We start from the raw sequence: 23,313 nt of genomic DNA on the forward strand, positions 1-23,313 counted from the left end.
GAACATTTACTGTACATTTATGCATTTGGCTTCACGATTGCTGCAGCAAAGCGGATAGCCACAGTTTACCGGCTGATTAATATGTAGAGGATTTAAGAGTTTAAGAGATTTAATGCCCATTGCAATAAAAATGCAACCTATGGGGAGACTAGATCTTTCAATTAGTCAACCTCCCAATTATACTTTGGGAAATGTTTAATGTTACTTAAATTGTTGCTCTTTTGGTGCAATTCTATATGTATACTCTTTGTTTGAATTTTTTTTATAAAACACAATATTGTTAAATATAGATTTTTTTCTCCCTAAGATGGAAATAAATGCATTTTGACAGGAAAAGAAGTATATAAAGTATAGTGTAATATTTTGGACCACCAAAATCTACTAGATTAATCACACTATCGCAGTAACTGCCCTGTTATTGGTCGGGTTGACACCTTGGCCATGTCAAATTCCTGGACAACAATCAATGACTGAAAAAAGTACTGCTAATCATCATATATGAAATAAAACATATTTTCATGACTGTTTACTCATTGTTTGAAACAGCAAATAATTTAGTTAAAACAATAACTTTGTTATTGTGTAAACTGTAGGTTAACTTATTACTTACTTATTCTGTTCCTAAGCAGTTTACTTGAGTTTATGGTTCTGTTACAGATCACTAAGTTTTATGACTCCACACTGAACATGTTCTGCATTCTTTGAAAGATGTTCTGCATTCTTTGCTTAAGGAAAACAAAGGAAATCAAATAAATGTACATAAACATTGTGGATAATATTCTAAGTGTTAAATAAAAGTGAAAACTGTGTCATCATCGACATATCCTGATGTCATGCGAAACACAATGACAGTGATTTTTTTGTTTTCAGTGAAACACAAGACATTTAGATAATCACTAAAAATAAATCAGACTTTTAAAATGCTTCATATAAAGATTTTTAGTAGAGGTTTAGGAGAGCATGTTTGATCCTTATGTGATTGCGTTAGAAATGTTTTTAAATTCCAGGACATTTGAGTCCCGAAATGGAATGTAATTATTGCAGTGCAGACATACAAAAACCAGGACAATCCCAAAAAATCCTGGAGAGTTGGCAACTCGAGATATTGGACACTTTTACTCACTGAGTAAATTAATCATGGCTGTCTGTGAATAGTGCATTTCAACAATGGCATCGTTAACAGAAAACTATTGTTTTTAAATGATGCTGCATCCATGCCCCTAGGTGTCAGTGTAAGACCAAGACGACTTCCATATTTACCAGCAAAACATATACAAAAAATGACATGAAAAAAATTAGTGCACAGTTAAACTGCATATAACATTAATTTCTGATATGCCTATTGTAACTTATTAAGTTTGCATATCTCTCTCTCTCTGTCTCTCTCTCTAGATGTCTGTGTGTGTGTATGTGTGTGTGTGTGGGTTTGGGTGGTTTAGGAGGATTTTTTTTTAGGTTACAAACTGTTAAATACAAGGATATTATGCTATAAATGTGGTTTATGAGGACATATCTAGTGTCCCCGTAATTCAAATTGCTTATGTTTTTTTTTTAAATTGTGAGGGTTAGGTTTAGGGGTAAGGTTAGAGGATAGAATCTATAGTTTGTACAGTATAAAAATCACAAGGATAGCCACACCAACATGTATGTGTGTGTGTGTGTGCGAGAGAGTGAGTGAAACACTACTGAAAAGTCAGTTAAGCATGGCCGTTCAGCTACTGTGTAACCAGGTTTTCTACAGAATCTCAATCTGGGGGGAAATAGTATTGCGTTTGAGTTATTTATTGATTCATGTGCAAAGCAGACTGAAAACAAGATGCATGCTGATTGTCAAGACACAGCTGTTGTAGCTCGGCAGTGAAAAGATGCTGTATGAGCAGCTTTTGCCAGGTCAACTGATTTCCTGTGATGCGAAGAAAAGATGTTAGAGCAGAGCACTACATTGTCTTTGCTGAGGATTCTCCTCCCTCTCATTTAGGTCACAGTCAAATGTTTACTAATTGGTTCTAAATTTAAATCTCCAAAGCTAACACTAGCAAGCTATAGACTTGCTGTACACCATCTAATTTACACTTTCTTATATCAATATCAGACCAAAGTAGATCTGAAAATACACACACCCCACACACTTCTAGTATGGCTTGATACACTGCCTTACTAAGATTACAACAAGCTTACTACAAACTTCACATCTGTGCTGCATGTAAACCGGGTATGACTCACACACCTGTGCTTATAGACACATACAGATAAAGATATGAAATAAGAGTATGTTTACATGATGATAGAGAAGGATTCTTCACAGCTATTGATACTCTAGCTCACATACCTGGTGTGATGGGTTTGAATTTCAAGTCCTGACCTACGTTTTCAATGACAGTGCTGCCTTTTATATGTTCTTACTTAACCCCAATGGACCTTCATCAGGGTAGACACCATTTTTAATTGGATGAGAATGAAAACAAGACTGTGATGTAAAGAGGGAAAATAAAGTCAATATATCCAATAGGTTGCAATAGGTTGCAATACTACTGAAAAAAAATACCTTTTCAAAAAATGTTGTTAGGAATTCCTTGTCTTGTTTCACTGTTGCCCTCTGTCTGCCATTTTTGTCACCTTTGCATTCCTTAGTTTTCACTTTTGTCCCTTGTGTAGCCCCTTAGTCTCTTTGTTAGTCTTCGTGTTCACTTGTCATTGTTAAAGAACTACACTTCCCAGAATCCACCTGCCATCATCACTGCCATTTTGTTCATTGTTCTCACCTGTGTCTTATTCAGTCATCACTCACTGTGTATTTAAGCCCTGCTTTTTGTTCACTCCTTGTCGTTCGTTGAGTGTTGTTAGCCTGGTATGTGTTTCCTGCCCGTTTCCTCTGTCTTGTGTTTATTTCCCCATTGTGGGTTTTTTTCTTTGTGTTTATTTGTTTATCTGTTTATAATAAAGTAAGCTTGCATTTAGACCCGCTCTCCTCGTCTGCCTTAGCTGTCTGCACGCGTAACAGAGCGAACGACCAATATGGATCTAGCAGCTTACCTGATGGAACTGACCCAGGCGGAGTTGACCATCCATGAGTACTCCCACTTCTTTTCCGCTGTTGCCATCCACACCGGCTCGACGACACATCCCTGAAAACCATCTACCAGCTCGGGCTACCAACATACCAGCTGAGGGGATTGCCGAACTCCAGAGACCTCACGTGGAGGGAATATGTGGATCTAGTCTTGGGAGAACTTCGCTGCCGGGAACCACCTCTCTCGATCCGGTTTCCGCCACTGGGCTTTCTGTGCCTGCCACGGCCAACGAGCCAGCGTTGCCAGCTTCGTCCGCCCGGCGGAGGAGGAGAAGAGGAAAGGCTTCTGCTCCCCAGTCTCCGCCTGCCCCGTTCTGCGAGCCAGAGCCCTCGCCTGCCCCGTTCTGCGAGCCAGAGCCCTCGCCTGCCCCGTTCTGCGAGCCAGAGCCCTCGCCTGCCCCGTTCTGCGAGCCAGAGCCCTCGCCTGCCCCGGTCTGCGAGCCAGAGCCCTCGCCTGCCCCGGTCTGCGAGCCAGAGCCCTCGCCTGCCCCGGTCTGCGAGCCAGAGCCCTCGTCAGCTACGGTCAGCGAGCCAGAGCCCTCGCCTGCCCCGGTCTGCGAGCCAGAGCCCTCGTCAGCCACGGTCAGCGAACCCAAGCCAGCGCATACCACGGTCACCCAGCCAGAGCCTGTCGCCTCAGAGGACAGTGAGCCAGTACCTGTCGCCTTGGTCGTCCTTGAGCCAGCGCCTGTAGCCTCGACCGTCCCTGAGCCAGCGCCTGAAGCCTCGACCGTCCCTGAGCCAGCGCCTGAAGCCTCGACCGTCCCTGAGCCAGCGCCTGTAGCCTCGACCGTCCCTGAGCCAGCGCCTGTAGCCTCGACCGTCCCTGAGCCAGCGCCTGTAGCCTCGACCGTCCCTGAGCCAGCGCCTGTAGCCTCGACCGTTCCCGGGCCAACGCCAATAGCCAGGACTGACCAAAAGCCAGCGCCAATGGTCATGCCCGTCCTAGAGCCTGTGCCCCTCGAGCCTCCCGAGCTTTCCAGAGCTCCGCCTTCCGAGCTTCCCGAGCTTTCCAGAGCTCCGCCTTCCGAGCTTCCCGAGCTTTCCAGAGCTCCGCCTCCCGAGCTTTCCAGAGCTCCGCCTTCCGAGCTTTCCAGAGCTCCGCCCTCTGAGCTTCCCAGAGCTCCGCCTCTCGGGCCTCTCGAGCCTTCCAGGACTCCGCCCCTCCAGCCTTTCGAGCCCCTCGAGCCGCCCAGGGCTCCGCCTCTCAAGTCACTCGAGCCTCCCAGGGCTCTGGCTCTCAAGCCTCTCGAGCCTTCCAGGGCTCCACCTCTCGAGCCTCCCTGGGCTCCGCCTCTCAAGTCACTCGAGTCTTCTAGGGCTCCGCCCCTCAAGCCTCTCAATCCTCTCGGGCCTTCCAGGGCTCCGCCTCTCAAGCCTCTCGAGCCTTCCAGGGCTCCGCCTCCTGAGCCTCCTACGGCTCTTTTCCCCGAGCCTCCTACGGCTCTGCCTCCCGAGCCTCCTACGGCTCCGCCTCCAGAACCTTCCAGGCCTCCGCCTCCAGAGCCTCCTATGGCTCCGCCCCCAGAGACTCCCGAGCCTCCTACGGCTCCGCCTCCCGAGCCTCCGCCTCCCGAGCCTCCTACGGCTCTTCACCCAGAGATTCCAGAGCCTCATATGGCTCCGCCTCCTGAGCCTCCTACGGCTCTACTCCCAGAGACTCTAAAGCCTCCTATGGCGCCGAATTCCTCTGCTCCGCCTCCTGAGCCTTCCAGGGCTCCGCCTCTAAAGAATCCTATGGCGCCACCTCCCTCGGCTCCACCTCCAGAGCCTTCCAGGGCTTCGCCTCTAGAGCCTCCTACGGCGCAACCTTCCTCGGCTCCGCCTCCTGAGCCTTCCTCGGCTCCGCCTCCTAAGCCTTCCTCTGCTCTGCCACCTGAGCCTCAAGAGCCTCACTCAGCTCTGCCTCCTGAGCTTCCAGAGCCTCCCTCAGCTCCGCCTCCAGAGCCTTGCAGGCCTCCGCCTCTAGAGCTGCCTACGGCACCACCGCCCTCAGCTCCATCTCATGAGTCTCCCTCAGCTCCGCCTCCTGAGCTCCCAGAGCCTCCCTCAGCTCCGCCTCCTGACCCGGCCCCTGTCCTGTGGCCTTCTCCCAGGCCTCCTGACCCGGTCCCTGTCCTGTGGCCTTCTCCCAGGCCTCCTGACCCGGTCCCTGTCCTGTGGCCTCCTCCCAGGCCTCCTGACCCTGTTCCAGTCCTGTGGCCTCTTCCCAGGCCTCCTGACCCAGTCCCCGTCCTGTGGCCTCCTCCCAGGCCTCCTGACCCTGTTCCCGTCCTGTGGCCTTCCCCCAGGCCTCCTGACCCGGTCCCTGTCCTGTGGCCTCCTCCCAGGCCTCCTGACCCAGTCCCTGTCCTGTGGCCTCCTCCCAGGCCTCCTGACCCAGTCCCTGTCCTGTGGCCTCCTCCCAGGCCTCCGGACCCAGTCCCTTTCCTGTGGCCTCCTCCCAGGCCTCCTGACCCAGTCCCTGTCCTGTGGCCTCCTCCCAGGCCTCCTGACCCTGTTCCCGTCCTGTGGCCTCCCCCCAGGCCTCCTGACCCGGTCTCTGTCCTGTGGCCTCTTCCCAGGCCCCCTGACCCAGTCCCTGTCCAGTGGCCTCCTCCCAGGTTCCCCAAGCCTGCCCTTTGTGCCCCCTTGGACTTCCTGCCTGCCCTCTGTGCCCCCTTGGACTTCCTGCCTGCCTTCTGTGTCTCCCTGGACTTCCTGCCTGCCCTCTGTGCCCCCTTGGACTTCCTGCCTGCCTTCTGTGTCCCCCTGGACTGTCTATCTGCCCCTCGTTGCCCCCTGGACTGTCTATCTGCCCCTCGTTGCCCCCTGGACTTCCTGCCTGCCCTCTGTGCCCCCTTGGACTTCCTACCTGCCCTCTGTGCCCCCTTGGACTTCCTGCCTGCCTTCTGTGCCCCCTGGACTGTCTATCTGCCCCTCGTTGCCCCCTGGACTGTCTGTCTGCCCCTCGTTGCCCCCTGGACTGCCTGTCTGCCCGTTGTTGCCCCCTTGGTCTGTCAGCCCACCTCAAGCTCCCCCCCAGTCATGAACATTTTTTGTTTTGTTTTATGTTACTTTGATCGTCTGGAATCCGATCCTTGAGGGGGGGCTATGTTAGGAATTCCTTGTCTTGTTTCAATGTTGCCATCTGTCTGCCATTTTTGTCACCTTTGCATTCCTTAGTTTTCACTTTTGTCCCTTGTGTAGCCCCTTAGTCTCTTTGTTAGTCTTCGTGTTCACTTGTGTAGCGACTGGGGGAATCAATGAAGGAATCATTAATTCGGCAGGTTCCGAACAAACAAAAACTTACTGTTGAAACTCCCCTAATTACTGAAATAGCGCCAACTAGTCTCCACAAGCACAATAAATGTATTGACAAAGAGACAATGAACTATTGACAGAGAACCGCATGTGACATCCGCATGCTCACCACGTGCTTATCGTGTGGACAGGAAGGGGGAAACTTTGAAGGTAAAAATGTGTGTGTGTGTTTGTGGCAGCGGGGGCGTGGTCAAGCGCCCGTCCGAGAGAGAAAAGCGGTAAGGGCGCTCACACCTGGGCTAAATTATGTCTAACACCTGTCTCTAATTGCAGTAGAGTGAGGAGAGCGGTTTAAAAAAGCCAGCAGCCACAGAGGAGGGAGAGACGGAACAACAAACTCAGCGTTTGAAGTCCCTGCTGTGTTCTACATTATTGCAAATACTGTCATTAAAAAAGAGAGAATTAAAATCTTACCGTGCCCCGAAGACCTGTTTCCTGTCCTCCATCATTTAAAGAGTGCTACACTGCAAACGCTGAGTTTGTTGTTCCGTCTCTCCCTCCTCTGTGGCTGCTGGCTTTTTTAAACCGCTCTCCTCACTCTACTGCAATTAGAGACAGGTGTTAGACATAATTTAGCCCAGGTGTGAGCGCCCTTACCGCTTTTCTCTCTCGGACGGGCGCTTGACCACGCCCCCGCTGCCACAGTGTTTTTCAGTTAAACACAGAACTGCATATTGCTAATGAAATACGTGTAATCCCTGTATGTTGTGTATTTCTGAGGTATATCAAACTCGTTAGAACTGTTTCGTTCTGTGTTTTAAACTCTGAGGCCTGATATTTAATAGCCGAAGAGTGTATATTCCCTTTTTAAGTGTACTAAACACATGTTTCGTGGTATCAAATTAAACCTTACGATTTGTCCGAGCTGAATTCGAATATAAGATCTCTGTAGAATGATATTACGCGATGTTTTACTATCTTTTGAGTCATTCAGCCCAAAATCTCTTACTGTCATAAACATGCAAATGAGCCTTGACAAAGGAACTCTCTCATGCCCAGAGTAAGGGAGACTTTTACGACCTCCAAAGGAATGTTCAGAGAAGTGCTGACCCTCACTGCTTTCTTACTGAGAAGGAGAAATGACACCTTTTAATCCTATATATGCTATATACATATAATCCATGTGATAAAAATATTGACATGTATCTAATGTGCCATCTCACAATTTCCCTTAAATGTTGCTTGATCTATGTTTCTTGCAAACTCTAATGGGTTAATGTTTCAGACTTTGCATACTATGGTTAACCAAAATCATATGTGTGGCATATTTGGTCTCTATAACTTGGTATTTTGAAGATTGAAATGACTGTGTACATGATATGTCGATAACAACAACATATTAGTATTACAAGTATATTTCCTATTTTCTTTCTTGCACATGCAATGGGCAATTTTACAACAAAGAGCAATAAACCAAATTCTCACCTAGAACTCAAACCCTTCTTATTGGTCGAGCCAATGAGGGGTGGGACATGTTTTCTAAGGGTATAAAATTGCTGCGCCCACTTCCTCTCTCTCTCTTAGTCCTCTTATCTCTTACGTCTCTTCGCTCTCTTATGCTCCTCTTGCTTCCTGCCTCTCTTGCCCTCTGAGCCTTGTGCTCTCTCACTCTCTTGCTGAATGATGCTGAACTAGAAGGCCCCAAGGACTCCCAAGCGTGCGCCAGGCTACGGCCTTGTCTTTCCATTCACCAAGATCCTCTGACTCTCACTGGTTCTCTCTCATCAAGACAACATCATCAAAGATCAACTGGAGCATCAACAAATTGCATCAGGACAGTTTAATTCAAATGGGACATGCAAGTATCAAACTTAGTCTCATTATTTGATACATTAAGTATCCTTAACCCCTTTCTAAAAAGGACGTGTCAGAACTAATATGATGGTTTGCTCAGGCTGTTGATCTGCTGAATTTCAAACAATGCTATAACTTCTTGCCTTCCTGTATTCTGCTTCAACCCTCTTTCCCTTGGTAAACTGTATGCATGTATGTATATGTATGTTAGAGTAGTTTAAATGTTTAGTCTAGTTAATAAAGTCTTGTTCATGTCACATGTAAAGTTGTCTGTGTCTCAAGCTCATATCTAAAGTCACTAATCATATATTTTGACTACTTGCTCTTAATACTTAGTAAGAAAGACATTTCCCCTGCCCCGGAAACGTACGTTTCTATTAATTAATTAATTAATTAATTAATTAATAACCAATATTGAGTGTTCACAGGATGAACCGAGTATTTGGTTGTAATGTTAATGTAGCTACATCAAGTTAACCGATTAACTGATCCAAATATTCATGATCGATTATAACAAGTTATGATTGATTATTAATATTTCATAGAGCTGATTCGCTACACTTGTCATTGTTAAAGAACTACACTTCCCAGAATCCACCTGCCATCATCACTGCCATTTTGTTCATTGTTCTCACCTGTGTCTTATTCAGTCATCACTCACTGTGTATTTAAGCCCTGCTTTTTGGTCACTCCTTGTCGTTCGTTGAGTGTTGTTAGCCTGGTATGTGTTTCCTGCCCGTTTCCTCTGTCTTGTGTTTATTTCCCCATTGTGGGTTTTTTCTTTGTGTTTATTTGTTTATCTGTTTATAATAAAGTAAGCTTGCATTTAGACCCGCTCTCCTCGTCTGCCTTCGCTGTCTGCACGCGTAACAAATGTCAAGTAAACAAACAAAAAAAAAACGTGTTGTAAAAATTTGTGTTGACAACCTATCTGTAACGAAGCTCAGTAGGCAAAGGACAAGCAGACTAAGACAATGATTATGTGAGAAACCCAAGTGCAGTTTATGTCCAATCGTGATAACCAGAAACCCTAACTATAAACAGGAACAGAACAAAACAAAATATGAACATGAACAACTAAACTAGACTTGACTTGACTTGACTTGGAAACAACATTGCATTAACAATACCTGACAAATGACAATGGCAAACATGAGGGCTTAAATACAAGGACATGGGTAACAGGTAAACAAGACAACCAATCACACGACTAAACTATAAACAAGATAACAAGACTAAATGAAATAAAACCAATGAAAAGACGAGACTAATAACAAAGAAAACAATGAACCAATGAAAACAAGACACATGAGCAGGGGAAACACATGACAAGATCACATGAGGGAACAGGTAAGCACATGACATGCCACCAAATGACCTGAACAGGAACTAAACTTTAAAATAAAAGACATGAAAACAAGAACAAAACACATAAACGTGACACTATCTATCTACTATTTACTCTGAGGCAGAGCTTCGTTTTCATTCGCTGTGACATTCTCAGTTGACTTTTAGTTTGTGTACTTTTTATTTTGAAATTTCCTGTTTAGTTCCTGTTTTCTAGTCCTTGTCAATTCCTGTTTTCCCTTGTTCATGTGTCCGGTTTTCATTGGTTTATTGTTTGATTACTTTGATTCAGTTCTAGTTTGTCATTGGTTTTAGTTAATTGTCCTGTTATCTTGTTTGAAAGTTCTGTTTGTTTAATGGCCTTTGTTTCCCGTGTCTTGTGTATTTAAACCCTCATGTTTGCCTTTGTAACTTGTCAGGTATTGCACTTGTAACCTTGTTGTTCTGCCATAGTTCAGTCTTGCCTGTGTACATGTAACCTAGTTGTCAAGCCATAGTTTAGTCCAGTTTGTATACATGTACCTTGTAGTGTTGTTCCAGTCCTGTTCAGCCTTAGCCTTAGCCTTCGTTATTTCATGTCGTGTCTTGTTTTGTCATTATTAGTTTGGTCCTTGGTTTCTTGTTTTGTTTTCTTTCACTTTCATAGTTAGGGATACTGTTTCACGTTATAAGAATAAACCGCACTTGGGTTCATCTATACTTTATCAGTTTCTGCCTGTTTTGTCAACATCGTTACATTCGCATCAAATTAAATGTGGTGTCTTCCCTGATTAAGGTCCATAAAACTTGATACACACTCTCTTTGCCCTCCTTTATAGACACAAATGACAGTATTATGTAAATGGCTATAACAGCCTTTAAACTCTATATTTTCATGGTTAAACTTGATAGTTAGCCTAGAGGATAATATTTTTTTACATTGTGTACACCTTATCCTGCAGCATCAAGGTGTAAAAAAATGCACCACTGAATTTCCAAGACTCTTTCCCAAAGTCCAAAATATGGGGGAAGTGCATTTCAGTGTGTTTGCGTCAATGAAATTTTTTTGACTTATTAACTTTAATTTTGTTCTTATATGCATTACATTTTGTGTGTACCAAAGTTGCTTACAGTATTCTAAATGCAGTAACCTGGGGTTAAGTGCCTTGTTTCAAGAGCATAGTGTGTGGGAAGGAGGGGTATACTGACAAATGTCCAGTTCACATATTTACCACCAAAATTCAAACTTGCAACATGTGTTCCTACCACATTTTAGAGGTCTCCTACCCGACTCAAACCCAAACAAATCCTCGGATTTCAGACCAGGTTCAGGCCATTTTTTCAAGTGTAACTTTGGGTTCAGGTCAGGTTCGGTAGGGGTGGGCAATATAGGCAAAAAATCTTCACAAAATTCTTGAAAGTTTTGGTTGATAGCGATATACACTCATGGAGCACTTTATTAGGAACACCTGTACAACAGCTTATTCATGGGATTATCTAGCCAATCATGTGGCAGTAGTGAAATGCATAAAATTATGCAGATACAGGCCAGGAGCTTCAGTTAATACTATCAGAATGAGGAAAAATGTTATCTTAGTGATTTTGACCGTGGCACGATTGTTGGTACCAGACGGGCTGGTTTGAGTACTACTCTAACTGATGATCTCCTGGGATTTTCATGCACAACAGTCTCTAGATTTTACTGAAAGAGGTCAACCGAGAATGGCCAGACTGGTTGGAGCTGACAGAAAGGTGATGGTAACTCAGATAACCACTCTGAACAATTGTAGTGAGCAGAATAGCATCTCAGAATGCACAACAGTCAAACCTTGAGGCAAATGGACTACAACAGCAGAAGACCACATCTGCCACTTTATTAGGATCAAGTATTCCTAATAAAGTGCTGAGTGAGTGTACATGCCTTTATATAATTACATAGTAATGTTTATATAGGAAATGTTTTTTAAAAAAATTAAAAAATAGTTATAAAAAATTAAATAGTTAGAAATAGTAAAAAAAAACTATGGAACTAAAACAATTCCAGAGGCTCCTGAGGCATATGGCATCCTCGGCCACGGTCACGCCGCTCGGGTTGATGCATATGAGACCACTTCAGCACTGGCTTCAGACTCGATTCCTGAGATGGGCATAGTGCTGTGGCACATACCATGTGTTAATCACCCCTTCCTGCCATCAGACTTTCAACCCTTGGACAGACCTCTGTTTTCTGCAGACTAGAGTCGTGGTCGTGGTCACCACAGACGCCTCTCAACGGGGTTGGTGCTCAGTGTGCAACGGGCACGCAGCTGCTGGTTCCTGGATAGGGCCCCGGCTGCATTGGCACATCCTAGAGTTGCTTGCTGTACTCCTTGCCCTGTGGAAGTTTCTCCCACTGATTCGGGGCAAGCACGTCTTGATCCGTTCAGACAGCACTGCGACGTTAGTGTACATAAATCACCATGGCAGCGTGGTCTCTCGTCGTATGTCACAACTCGCCCACCATCTCCTCCTTTGGAGTCAGCAGCGACTCAGGTTTCGCCTGGCGGAGAGTGGAGGCTCCACCCCCAGGTGGGCCAGCTGATTTGGCCGGTTTGGCATGGCACAGGTAGACCTCTTTGCCTCCCAAGACAATTCCCTCTTCCCGTTCTGGTACTCCCTAACAGAAGCCCCTCTCAGGACAGACGCATTGGCACACAGCTGGGCCAGGGGGCTGTGCAAGTATGCATTTACCCCAGTGAGCCTTCTTGCACTGGTGCTGTGCAAGGTCAGGGAGGACGAGGAACAAGTCACCTTAGTGGTTCCTTACTGGCCCACTCGGACTTGGTTCTCGGATCTCACGCTCCTCGCGACAGCACCTCCCTGGAAAATTCCCCTGAGGAAGAACCTTCTTTCCCAGGGACGGAGCACCCTCTGGCATCCGCGCCCAGACCTCTGGAACCTCCACGTCTGGCTCCTGGATGGGACGCGGAAGATCTAAGTGACCTACCACCAGCGGACGTAGACACAATCAACCAAGCCAGATCTCCCTCCGGTCTGAAGACCTACAGAGATGCGCAGTACGGTCAGTGCTTTCATTCCTGCAAGAGAGGTTGGAGGGGAGGCTGTCCCCCTCCACCTTAAAGGTGTACGTAGCCGCTATCGCGGCCCACCACGACGCAGTGGACATCAAGTCCCTGGGTAAGCACGACTTGATTATCAGGTTCCTTAGTGGAGCCCAGAGGCTGAATCCTCCCCGGCCAAGCCTGTTCCCCTCCTGGGATCTCTCAGTGCTCCTCTCGGGCCTCCAGAGACCACCCCACCCTCTTCGAGCTGCTTGACTCCGCTGAGCTCAAGGCCCTCTCCTTGAAGACGGCCCTCCTTATTGCACTAGCTTCCATCAAGAGGGTTGGGGACCTGCAAGCTTTCTTTGTCAGCGACACTTGCCTGGAGTTTGGTCCGGCAGATACTCACGTCATCCTAAGACCGCGACCGGGCTACGTGCCCAAGGTTCCTACGACCCCCTTCAGGGACCAGGTCGTGAACCTGCAGGCAAGCTGCCCTGGGAGGAGGCAGACCCAGCCTTCATTGCTGTGTTCGGTACATGCTTTGCCTATCTATTTGGACCGTATGCAGAGCTTTAGATGTTCTGAGCAGCTCTTTGTCTGCTTTGGCGAATGGCGGAAAGGGAACGTCATCTCCAAACAGAGGTTAGCTCACTGGGTCGTTGACGCCATCTGTCTGGCTTACCAGACACTGGCCGTGCCCGCCCCCTTGCGGGTTCGAGCACACTCGACGAGAAGTGTGGCATCCTCATGGGCACTGGCCAACTGCATCTCCCTAAGCAGACATCTGCAGAGCAACGCGCTGGGCAACACCTTTGTGAGGTTCTACAATCTCAGGGTTGAGTTGGATGTTTTTCCTCCCTAGCCTTTTGGCCTGCGAATTCAGCCAAAAGGAATTACGACCAGACCCACTAAGAGCCGCAAGTGCTCTGTACTGGGGTAGGGCTCCACAGGCTTAATTCCCTCTTCAGACAACTCCCTGTGATGTATTTTCTGCTGTATTGTCCCCCTGTCGGCAGACCTGCGTCTCCGTTGGGCAGGCCCTCTGCCCCCGGTCGCTGTGTTTGTAGAGCTCCTCCCTCATTAGGTAGGACCTGCCATCGTGCCACTCCCACGTGTGGCTTGACAACCCATGTGGTGTATTGGCCACATATCACTTCACCCTAGTCTGGGCAGAATGTGGTCTCCACAGGGTCTTTTCCCCCTGAAAGAATAGGATCGGGATACATCACTTTCCCAAACACTTTTCATAGCATTAAAATAGCCCCAGCCACTTTACGCTCTATGTGAGAAGCATAGAGAGAGAAAAGGCCGTGGCTGGCTGGCTTGCTCCCATGATGGTCATATAGCACCTGTTCCCCCCTTAGGGGTGCTGGGAACCTAAGGTCTGTATATGACACCTTTTTCTGGGGGCGTTGGGGAGGGTTACGTGCGGCCGATACAGTTGCTTCTAGCATGCAGCAGCCTGCTTGCACCTGTGTCGGCAGTTCACCTAACACGGCCTAGTGCATGGTGCTTTGAAATGGGACCCCTTGTGTCACTACATTCGACACAACGTCGGGTGAGTGACAGAAGGGGAACGTCATGGTTACTGTTGTAACCTCCGTTCCCTGATGGAGGGAACTAGACGTTGTGTCCCCTTTACCACGACACTAGACCTACCACTGTGATTGGCCGTACCTTATTCTAGGCTCCTCAGTGCAAAAATCTGACTGACAGACGCACACCCACTTCCCTTTATACCAGTATGTCCGGGGGTGGGACATGCAAATTCTGCCAATTTCTCATTGGCCTTTTCTCAAGTTCAGAGGTACACGAGGCTCTCAAGAAAGACCCCTTGTGTCACTACATTCGACACATCGTCTCGTTCCCTCCATCAGGGATCGGAGGTTACAACAGTAACCATGATGTTTTATCTTCTGTTAATGTCTGCTCTTCTGTATAGCTGCTTTGAAACGATGTGTGTTGTGAAAGGCGCAATACAAATAAAAATGACTTGACTTGACTGTGAGAAAAAGACACATTTTAACAAAAAAGTCAATACTAAAATAAAAAAGATTTTATGATACCAGTGCTCCTGCAGTACCAGTCGTACCGAGCAGTTTGGTCCCTGTGCACTGTCTGACTGACACAAGACTGCTTTCAAATGCTCACACACTTAAGAGCACATGCGCTACTCCTTTTACACTGAAACTGACAATTAATACAATTCAAATAGTGACATGTCCTAGTATGATCATTAAACTGTGTGATTATTAAACCGCCAATTTAATTTAATTAATATATCCTAAATGCACACTGTTCAGCACACCTTTTAGCCTATAAACTGAAAACAGACTTATCAAAACATTTTATGAGCACTGTGCTTGATGTAGTAAATGACAGAAGAGAGCACACATTTACTGCAGACTATATATTTACATGTGATTAAATCGCAGCATTTTGGGCTTTAAAAATTACACTGGACCACGGCCTTAACCAGAGGTGTGAAACTACAGTAAAAAACTGAACGGAAATGCCTTAACGTCAAAATAAAGGTTTAATTCAAAATAAAAGCTTGACGGGAGAATTAAAAAATATATTGCATACAAAACTACTCTATAGTGCAATGCAGTATTCATTATTATATTAATAGTTATAATATAGGTATGTACGCAATATCTCACAAGCAAGAGTGCTGTTGTACTAAATAGAAGATATTGTATCAATGTTTTCATTTATAATGTGATGCTCTGTTGTGCAGCACTTTATTTGACAAAAATAAGACCAATTCTGTGTTTTGGATTATGCTGTAAGTATCTTTTTTGAAGCACTTCAATAATGGAGTTTAAAAAAAACTTTTGATAAACAAAATGCAATGATATGTTGAAAAGTAATTGTTGAAAAGAAAAGTAATTGTTCTGTTTTCAAGTTTTATTAATTCATTTAATTAGACACTATTTTGATGATCGGTGCTCGGGTTTTATACACGTGAACAGAACAGTGCTGTTCACACTGAATGTGTTTTATGTGCGCTTTTGCATTGTTTTTCCATAGTTTTTCAATGTAAACATGCACTGGATGGGCATCTTTGTCCATTGCACTGTATCTTCTTGATTTTCAGCATCTATAGTAGGACTGGCGCATTTTTAGACAGGTCAAGTTTTTTTTAAAATGCATCTCGAGACTCCAGTATTCTGTTTCATTCATTGTGCTGTGTCTAGCTCTTTTTAATGCAGCTGTCCCAAATATTCAACATTCTGTAGAAGTTCAGGTTGCAAAGAGAACTTCATGCAGGGGCATAGATTCCAGGTGGATGGAGAGGAGGGAGCCCCCCAATAATCAAAACAAGCAATACAAACCAACCCCCCAAACGGTAAGCCAAATGTTTTTTTCACCTTTTGCTCTAATGTGCTAACGGGCTGCTGTGCCTTGTTAAAACTGTATATGTTTACTGTTACTTTACTGTTACAAATTTACTTGCTTTGAAAATAAATTATAAAGTGAGTCAGTGATTCTGGGTTTGGGCTTAAAATTTTACGATTATGGTCTCAAGTACGGGCAAATGCCTATGCAGACCTCTACCTCAGCTCCCCCTGGGCTGCCCTTCCCCTTGACTTGAAGACTTTTCTGGACTGTCCATTTGAAGTCTATTACTATCAGTACCAACCCAGGCAGAGCCAAGTTGGAGTTGGAGCCAAAGCATCGTAGAGACTTCACAATAGCACCTTTTAAGACCTCAGGAAGCCTATTTACATTAGGGCTGGGCGATAGGACGATGTAATCGGATAACGACGATGTGTTATAAAGATCTCGATGCCGATTGCGAACAGATGATGATCAACTATCAAGAAATGGCAAAACCATGTGGGACCATCTGAAAACTGTTTGCAAGACTAATGTTATCTATGAGAATGCTACAAATGAATTCTGATCATCTCGGTAGGTGCTGTTTAATTTGCTTTATTTCCTCGTGGTTGGCATGCATTGCAGATTCCGTGATGCAAATGGAGCTGTTGGAGATGGGGAGGTGGTTAAATAAGATTTTTTTATCACTTCATTGTTTTATTGCTTTTTTTATTTGGTTAAACGTGCAATTTTAATCTTTTGTTTGTGTTTTTCATGTTTCAATAAATGAATAACATTTTTAAAGCAAAATCAATAAAGCACTGGCAGGAGGGGGGTTGATGATGTAATCGGATATCGCAATATTTTTAAGGCAATTATCACAAAAATATTTTAGACATTTCGCCCAGCCCTAATTTACATTCCAAATGTATTCAGATCCACTATTCTGCCCAATAGAAAATATGAGTTTGGCCCTTGTAAAGATTATCAAAAACTTGTAAGGATTCTTACATAAAAGTATTGTGGTGGTACCATGGTACTAAATTATTATTATATTAATGTACTATGGCATTTACATAGCACTCCAAGGTATTTCAAACAATACCATGATACTACCATGGTACTGTACAGGGTACTGTTTATTACAAGAAAAAAAAGATGCTTAAGCATACATACTAAAAAACTGAAACCTATGAGGTTAAACTTCCTTTTAAACTGAGCTACAGCAGTAGGCTGCCATTGCCTTTACCCAGATCAAATAGTCTATCACATTTACTCAAAGCGTGTTACTAGAGATAACAAAACCATGAACACATGACAGCTGGATACAAACAGTTGCTAGTGAATGGGGTTTTTCTTAGCACACACATCTAAACATGACAATTGCTGCACACTTCTTTTGCTTGTTTCCAATTAGCACCATGGGTCACATTATTAGCTAGACGAGACCCATTTGATGTATAAACTTTAGTGGTCTGTATGACCAAGCTATTAACTCTGTGAATTCACATTTACAACGTTTTCGGCCATACATCTGAAGACAATTTATTCCTATTCATGACTTGGATTGCCTCCTGGCTGCCTCTGCATCACCTGTGATGGAAAGTCATTGATGCCAGTACATCAAACCCTGTTGCATTCCTTCATCAATGAAGATATGCCAGTGAGTCAGGCTGCATAAACACTGATATATAAATAATAAATATTTACAGACCATACTGTCGTTATTGTAGTGCCTTTACATAAAACTGTTTTTGTTTTCTTAAATGTGCCAAGTAGAGTGTAGTAGGTCTTCCTTATTTTCTTAATCATTTGTAACACATATTCATATAGCTAGCCAATGTACCACTTATAAACATGCACCACTGCGGTAAGCGTTATATAGCAGTATTGCCATCTAGTTCGATAAGTGCAGTGCTCACCTTTGTCAGCTGCGCTATTTTCTTGCACATTTTCGTGTGCATTTGATAATCATACATTTCCTGCTCCACATTGGCAACGTTAGCAATAGCGGTCCCGTTACACGCATCGCTGGGGGGCTGGTTAATTTTCCCAGCGCTGGAAGCCATATCAACCCCGGAGTCTCCCGTTAGATCACGCTGATCAATCACAAATCGGGCTGCGCAACACCCTGATACCCTCTACGTGATCCTGAAGGAAAAGTCCTTACGACAGCCGAAACCATTCTGCACGATGGAGCTTCTGGTGAACACTCTCCCGCTCCGCCGTAAAGTTGCCCCCTATGAGCGCTCAGCTCACATTCAAATGCCATCAGGGACAAGGACAAGATAAGGCTTTGCCGCACCGCTGAAAAGGACTCATTTACGGCATGTGCCCCAGCTCGGACACCTGTCTCTCACCCGGGGCGTGACTTCAGTCTTACATTACGAGTCACGGGTACTACATTGAATTACAACCCCTCCCATGAACCAGTATATCCACCCACACGATCGACATTCACACAATACAATCATTTCCATATATCTGAGTCAGAGCCCAGTTGGTCATTTTTATTTGTGAACGTTTAAGCATTAAGGGTTCAATTGCCTAAATTATTTTATGTTATAAACAAATCTCAAAGCACATTGCAAGACTGCAGGCTGATTAGAAGAAAAAAAAAATATTGAAAACGTAATAGAGATTGCTAATGTGACGTCATCGTGACGTTTTACCAGTGGTGAACGCAAAGCATTTTGGGAATCCGCGGCACAAACAGAAGGCGCCAGACTTGATTGCATGGAGGGAAGAACGCAGTGTTCAAGATGCCGTCTACCTGCTGTGTTATAAACTGCAATAGTCGTTCTCACGATAGAAGTGGCATAAAGCTTAAGAAGGGAAAATCCTTTTATCGTTTTCCAGCGTGGAAAAATTATAGTACAAGCCATGTTTCAGAGGTGACAAAAGGCGACGAATGGCATGGATAGCAGCAGTAAGGAGGCCCAAGATTACCTTCGATAACACTCCACCACACATGATGGTGTGTTCAAAGCATTTTCACAAAAGTAAGTTACAATTACTCTCTGTAAATGTTATTTTGTGAGCAAATAACCAGCGTGTTTTGTTTGATTTAACCAGACCATTAGATTTGACGTTAAGCCAATGTTAACTGTTAACTAGCATGAAATGGCTAGAAAATTAGCTTAAGTTACCAATGTACTAAAGCGTAACGTTAATCAGTTTTAAATGTTGTACATCTAGGCTACATAGCAATTTATTTGGTGACTGTGTTTGCAGGCAAACCTGCCTATGAAATGTTGGAGTGTGATCCTGACTGAGCCCCTTCTCTGTACCTCGGCCATACTGAGGTCAAAGCTACGAACACAGACCGGTTCAAGCGGTTTAGGAGAAGAGCGATGAGGTCACAACAACAGCAACCCCCATCGCTAGGCACTGACCACACTGGTCCTGAGGCTGAGTTGGATAATGCAGCACCTTTATACCCAGGTAAATAGTAAAATAATACAATATATGTTGCCCCCTGTGTATATCTAATCTGGATTACTTTGGAATAAAGGTTGTGATATGACACAATTTATTTTATTGTTACTGTCAGACAACACTACACCTGCAACTGAGATGGAAGGTCCCATGAATCCACCCCCATCACCGGGCACTGTCCACACCGGTCATGAGACTGAGTTGAATGAAGCAGCACATTTGTTCCTAGGTAAATATTGGTAACAGACGCAAGTAGACCAGAGACCAGCGTGCCAGTGATAAGCAGAACACCGAGAACTGTGGCTTTCTTCAGAAGCTCTCGCCTGGAGACCTAGTGTTAGCGGACCGTGGATTTGATATTAAAGAAAGTGTTGCCCTTGTGGGTGCTACAAAAGATGTGGAACAGACCAGGAAGTTAGCTCATGTCAGGATCCACGTGGAGCGAGTGATAGGGTGTATACGCTCTAAGTCTAACATATTAAATGACACAATTGTGGTGCCTTGTGAGGGGGAGGATAAGACTTTGCTGGATAAAATTTTGGTTGTGTGCTGTGCTTTGACCAATATGTTTCCAAGTATTGTTGTGAAGCCGTCATGTTAGAATTATACACCATGCTCACATCTAATATGTAAATATGTTGTTGTTTTTTTTCAAAAGATTTTGTAATGTCACTTCTTACATGTAATGATTTTTAGCCATCTCTGTAAATAAAATACACAAAGACTGAATGAAATTCTGCCTCCTTTATCTGTATTAAGGAAGAATTGTGCAAAATCAGTGTTATTTTGTTGCAAACATAACATAACTTAAATAGTAGTACAAACATAACTTAAATAGTAGTAACAACCAACTTAATTTCAGTTTCTTTACATATTTAACATGTTAATACATTTAGATGAAGACATTTATAAAGAGTCCATAGAAAAGACAACTGGAAATGTATGAGGTAGGTTGTGGGTGATAAGTCACAGACATGTGCAAGCATCGCATTGCCATAACTCTGGCTGGACACAAATATAAGTATACACTTTGCAGTTTGAATGATGTCGTCCTGTGAACAAAATGACGGAGTATGTTTTTATGTTTCCACTGTTAGATCGCGCCCGCGTGAGGAGTGTGGTGCTTAAAACATTAGCATACCGTTGAACGGACGAGTTTTCTGCCCCACTTTTACAATCTCCAGGTCCTGGACCCATCCATCTGTAAAAAAGACCTGGGCCTGCTGCAGCGACTTGAAGTTACTGAAAACTTTGTGTGTGTGTATGCACTAACATTTAATATCATATAGTTGTATGTATATATATATATATATATATGGGTGCTGAAAGTTGGGCAACAGGTTGACCTCCCCTGATCAGTCACTATGCTCGTAAGGATACAGTCCTTTGATTCCCTTTATTTTCTCGTCATACCTCGTCTTTGCATTAGGATTTAGTTTTAGGCGGTGTCGTCTGACAATGTTTTATTTAGACCGCTGCATTTTGTAGGTTTATAGTCTGTTTTTCACGCTTCTTATTATTTTCATGCCAGAACACTAGCCTGCTATGCGATGCCAGCCCATGTAAACTGGCCAAACATACCCATAATTCTTTGCGTTCTGATGATGTTGCCGCCCAGTTGGTCACATGTCTTCGCAATCTCTTGAGGGCGTAAGCACACAACGATTTTTTCTGTCCTTTACGATTGTTAAATGTCTAACATTACAACATGACCCCAGTAACGATGCCAATACAGATGCGCGACTTCAATTTGTTTCTGTGTCAACTGTACAATATACTTCTTTTTATGATTGACAGCTTGAAAGGGCAATAGTAATCAGTACGCGCCACCTTGTCTTATCTGCAGAGCACGAAATTAAAATTGTGCTGCACAAGCACAAACACAAGCTGTAGTGCTGTTATATTTTGCCTGGGGGAAAAAGAGAAAAAGACAGTGTATGGAGCAATGCTGCATTCATGTGCTATCGAAATTATCTTACTTCCCACTTCTGAAGTGGTAATTACGAGTATGTCGTGTTCAAGTGCTTTGTTGTGGGAAAAAATGTTCATTCATATTTCACGAGGAACTTATTTTGACACCATGCTGACAATAATGGAATTTTGGTCAAATACAAGATATTTTTACTGTGCAAAAATGTAAAACATGCATCAAATAGTTGCTGTTCAGCTCGCGGAGGACCACTTGGCGGCGTACCCGAGGGCGGAAGAGCCCCGTTCTCTCTCTCTCTCTCTTCCCCCTCCCCCTGTGTGTTCCCCCTCTCCCCAGAGCCCGTTCCTGCCCTGCGGAGGCAAGGAGCTCCACCAATGCGACCAGTTCCCTGCACAAGGCAGTGGACGACCCCCGCCTCTGCAGCAGCTCCCCGCCCTCCCCCTCAGGTGGAAGTGCCCGCCTATACAGGTGCGGGCATGGCGTCTGGGCCGGCCTGCTGGGGCTGCGGGGACCAAGGGCACTCCCGGGATCATTGCCCTGTGATTGAGCTGGGGACGGTGGTCCGACGCCCCGCAGGCTGCCCCCGATCGAGCCGGAGCATACCGGATACCGGTAAGAATCAAGGGGGGTACTTACCAAGCATTGGTGGACACCGGTTGGAATCAAACCACTATCCACCAACGCTTGGTTCAAAATGGGGCATCGGGTACACATAAAACGGTGAGAGTGAAGTGTGTGCATGGGGATATTCACAAATACCCTGTGGTGACCCTTGCAATTAAAGTTCGCGGAACAAAGCATAGAGTGGAGGCCGTGGTTAGTTCCCGCCTCACCCATCCGCTGATTTTGGGAACTAATTGGCCTGAATTTACAAAGGTATTAAAGGGAATATGCGCGGATGGGTCCTGCATGAAAGCAAGGGGATGTGTTATGTGCGACTCTCTCGCGGGAGAGGCGGAGCCAGGGCCGTCTTCGTCAGCTCCACGTCGGGATGACGTGAGGGGGAGTGAGGCTGCAGCACCTCCCATCCTCAGGGGATTCCCCAAAGGGGATTTCCCTCTGGAGCAGTCGCGAGACGGAACCCTCAAGCACACCTTTGGCCAAGTGAGACTGATTGATGGTCAACAACTCCGCCCGGGTGTCGCACTTTCATATCCCTACTTTGCAATTATAAATGTCTAAATTTGACGTATACCGATGCCCCGTGTTGATGAGTTACTCGATCGGTTATGTACTGCTCGATTTTATTCGACGTTGGATTTAACAAAGGGTTATTGGCAGATCCCCTTGATACCAATTTCCCACGACAAAACAGTGTTCTCCACGTCGTTCGGATTGCACCAATTTGTGACTCTTCCGTTCGGTTTGTTTGGGGCCCCGGTCACGTTTCAACGCCTCATGGATCGGATCCTCAGACCACATTCGGCTTATGCTGCTGCCTATTTAGATGATATAAACATCTACAGTAATGATTGGCAGCGGCATAAACAACATCTGCTCAACATCTGGCGCCTGAGTTGGGCGGTGGGGGTATGTGGCAGCGGGGGCATGGTCAAGCGCCCGTCCGGGGGAGAAAGCGGTAAGGGCGCTTGCACCTGAGCCAAATTATGTCTAACACCTGTCTCTAATTTCAGTGAGCATGGGGAGAGCAGCATAAAAATGGCCACAGAACCTCCAGACGGCAGAGAAAAAGAGCAGATGCTTCAGTCTAGTGTTAGCGTGTACAGAGGTCCTGCATGTTTGTTGAATGCTGTAAAAATATAAAAGTTGTGAACACTGCTGTGGCCATTTAAAAGTCTGCTTAGGAAAAGAACTCTGTCTTCGTTTCCTCCTTGCTCATCTTAACTCGTTCTACAATGCCTTTCCGTCTTTGTGTGATTCCTGGATTCGGTCGTTATCTCTCTGCCTCCGACGGCCATGGGCACTGCCTCAGTGTGATCGCAGTCCAGACACATGAGGCAGCGTTCGTGGATGGTTCGTGTTCTCATTGCGAGGACATGACCATGGCAACGTTGCGGTCGTGGCTTTCCTTCTTCTGGGGGAAAGCCACTTAAGCCACCCCCTGTGCTGTGCCTTTTACCCAC

At 45.3% G+C, this 23,313-nt stretch overlaps 1 long non-coding RNA gene across 1 annotated transcript; it reads left to right on the forward strand.

Annotated features, from left to right (window-relative positions):
• The first annotated feature begins 17,789 nt into the window (after positions 1-17,789).
• LOC127643355 (uncharacterized) lies at positions 17,790-20,012 on the forward strand. The gene is made up of 3 exons (XR_007970499.1): positions 17,790-18,863; positions 19,096-19,305; positions 19,415-20,012. It is a non-coding gene; the product is annotated as an uncharacterized LOC127643355 (long non-coding RNA).
• Positions 20,013-23,313: the final 3,301 nt, after the last annotated feature.

This window comes from Xyrauchen texanus, chromosome 5, assembly GCF_025860055.1.
Source record: "Xyrauchen texanus isolate HMW12.3.18 chromosome 5, RBS_HiC_50CHRs, whole genome shotgun sequence".
NCBI classification, from domain to species: domain Eukaryota; kingdom Metazoa; phylum Chordata; class Actinopteri; order Cypriniformes; family Catostomidae; genus Xyrauchen; species Xyrauchen texanus.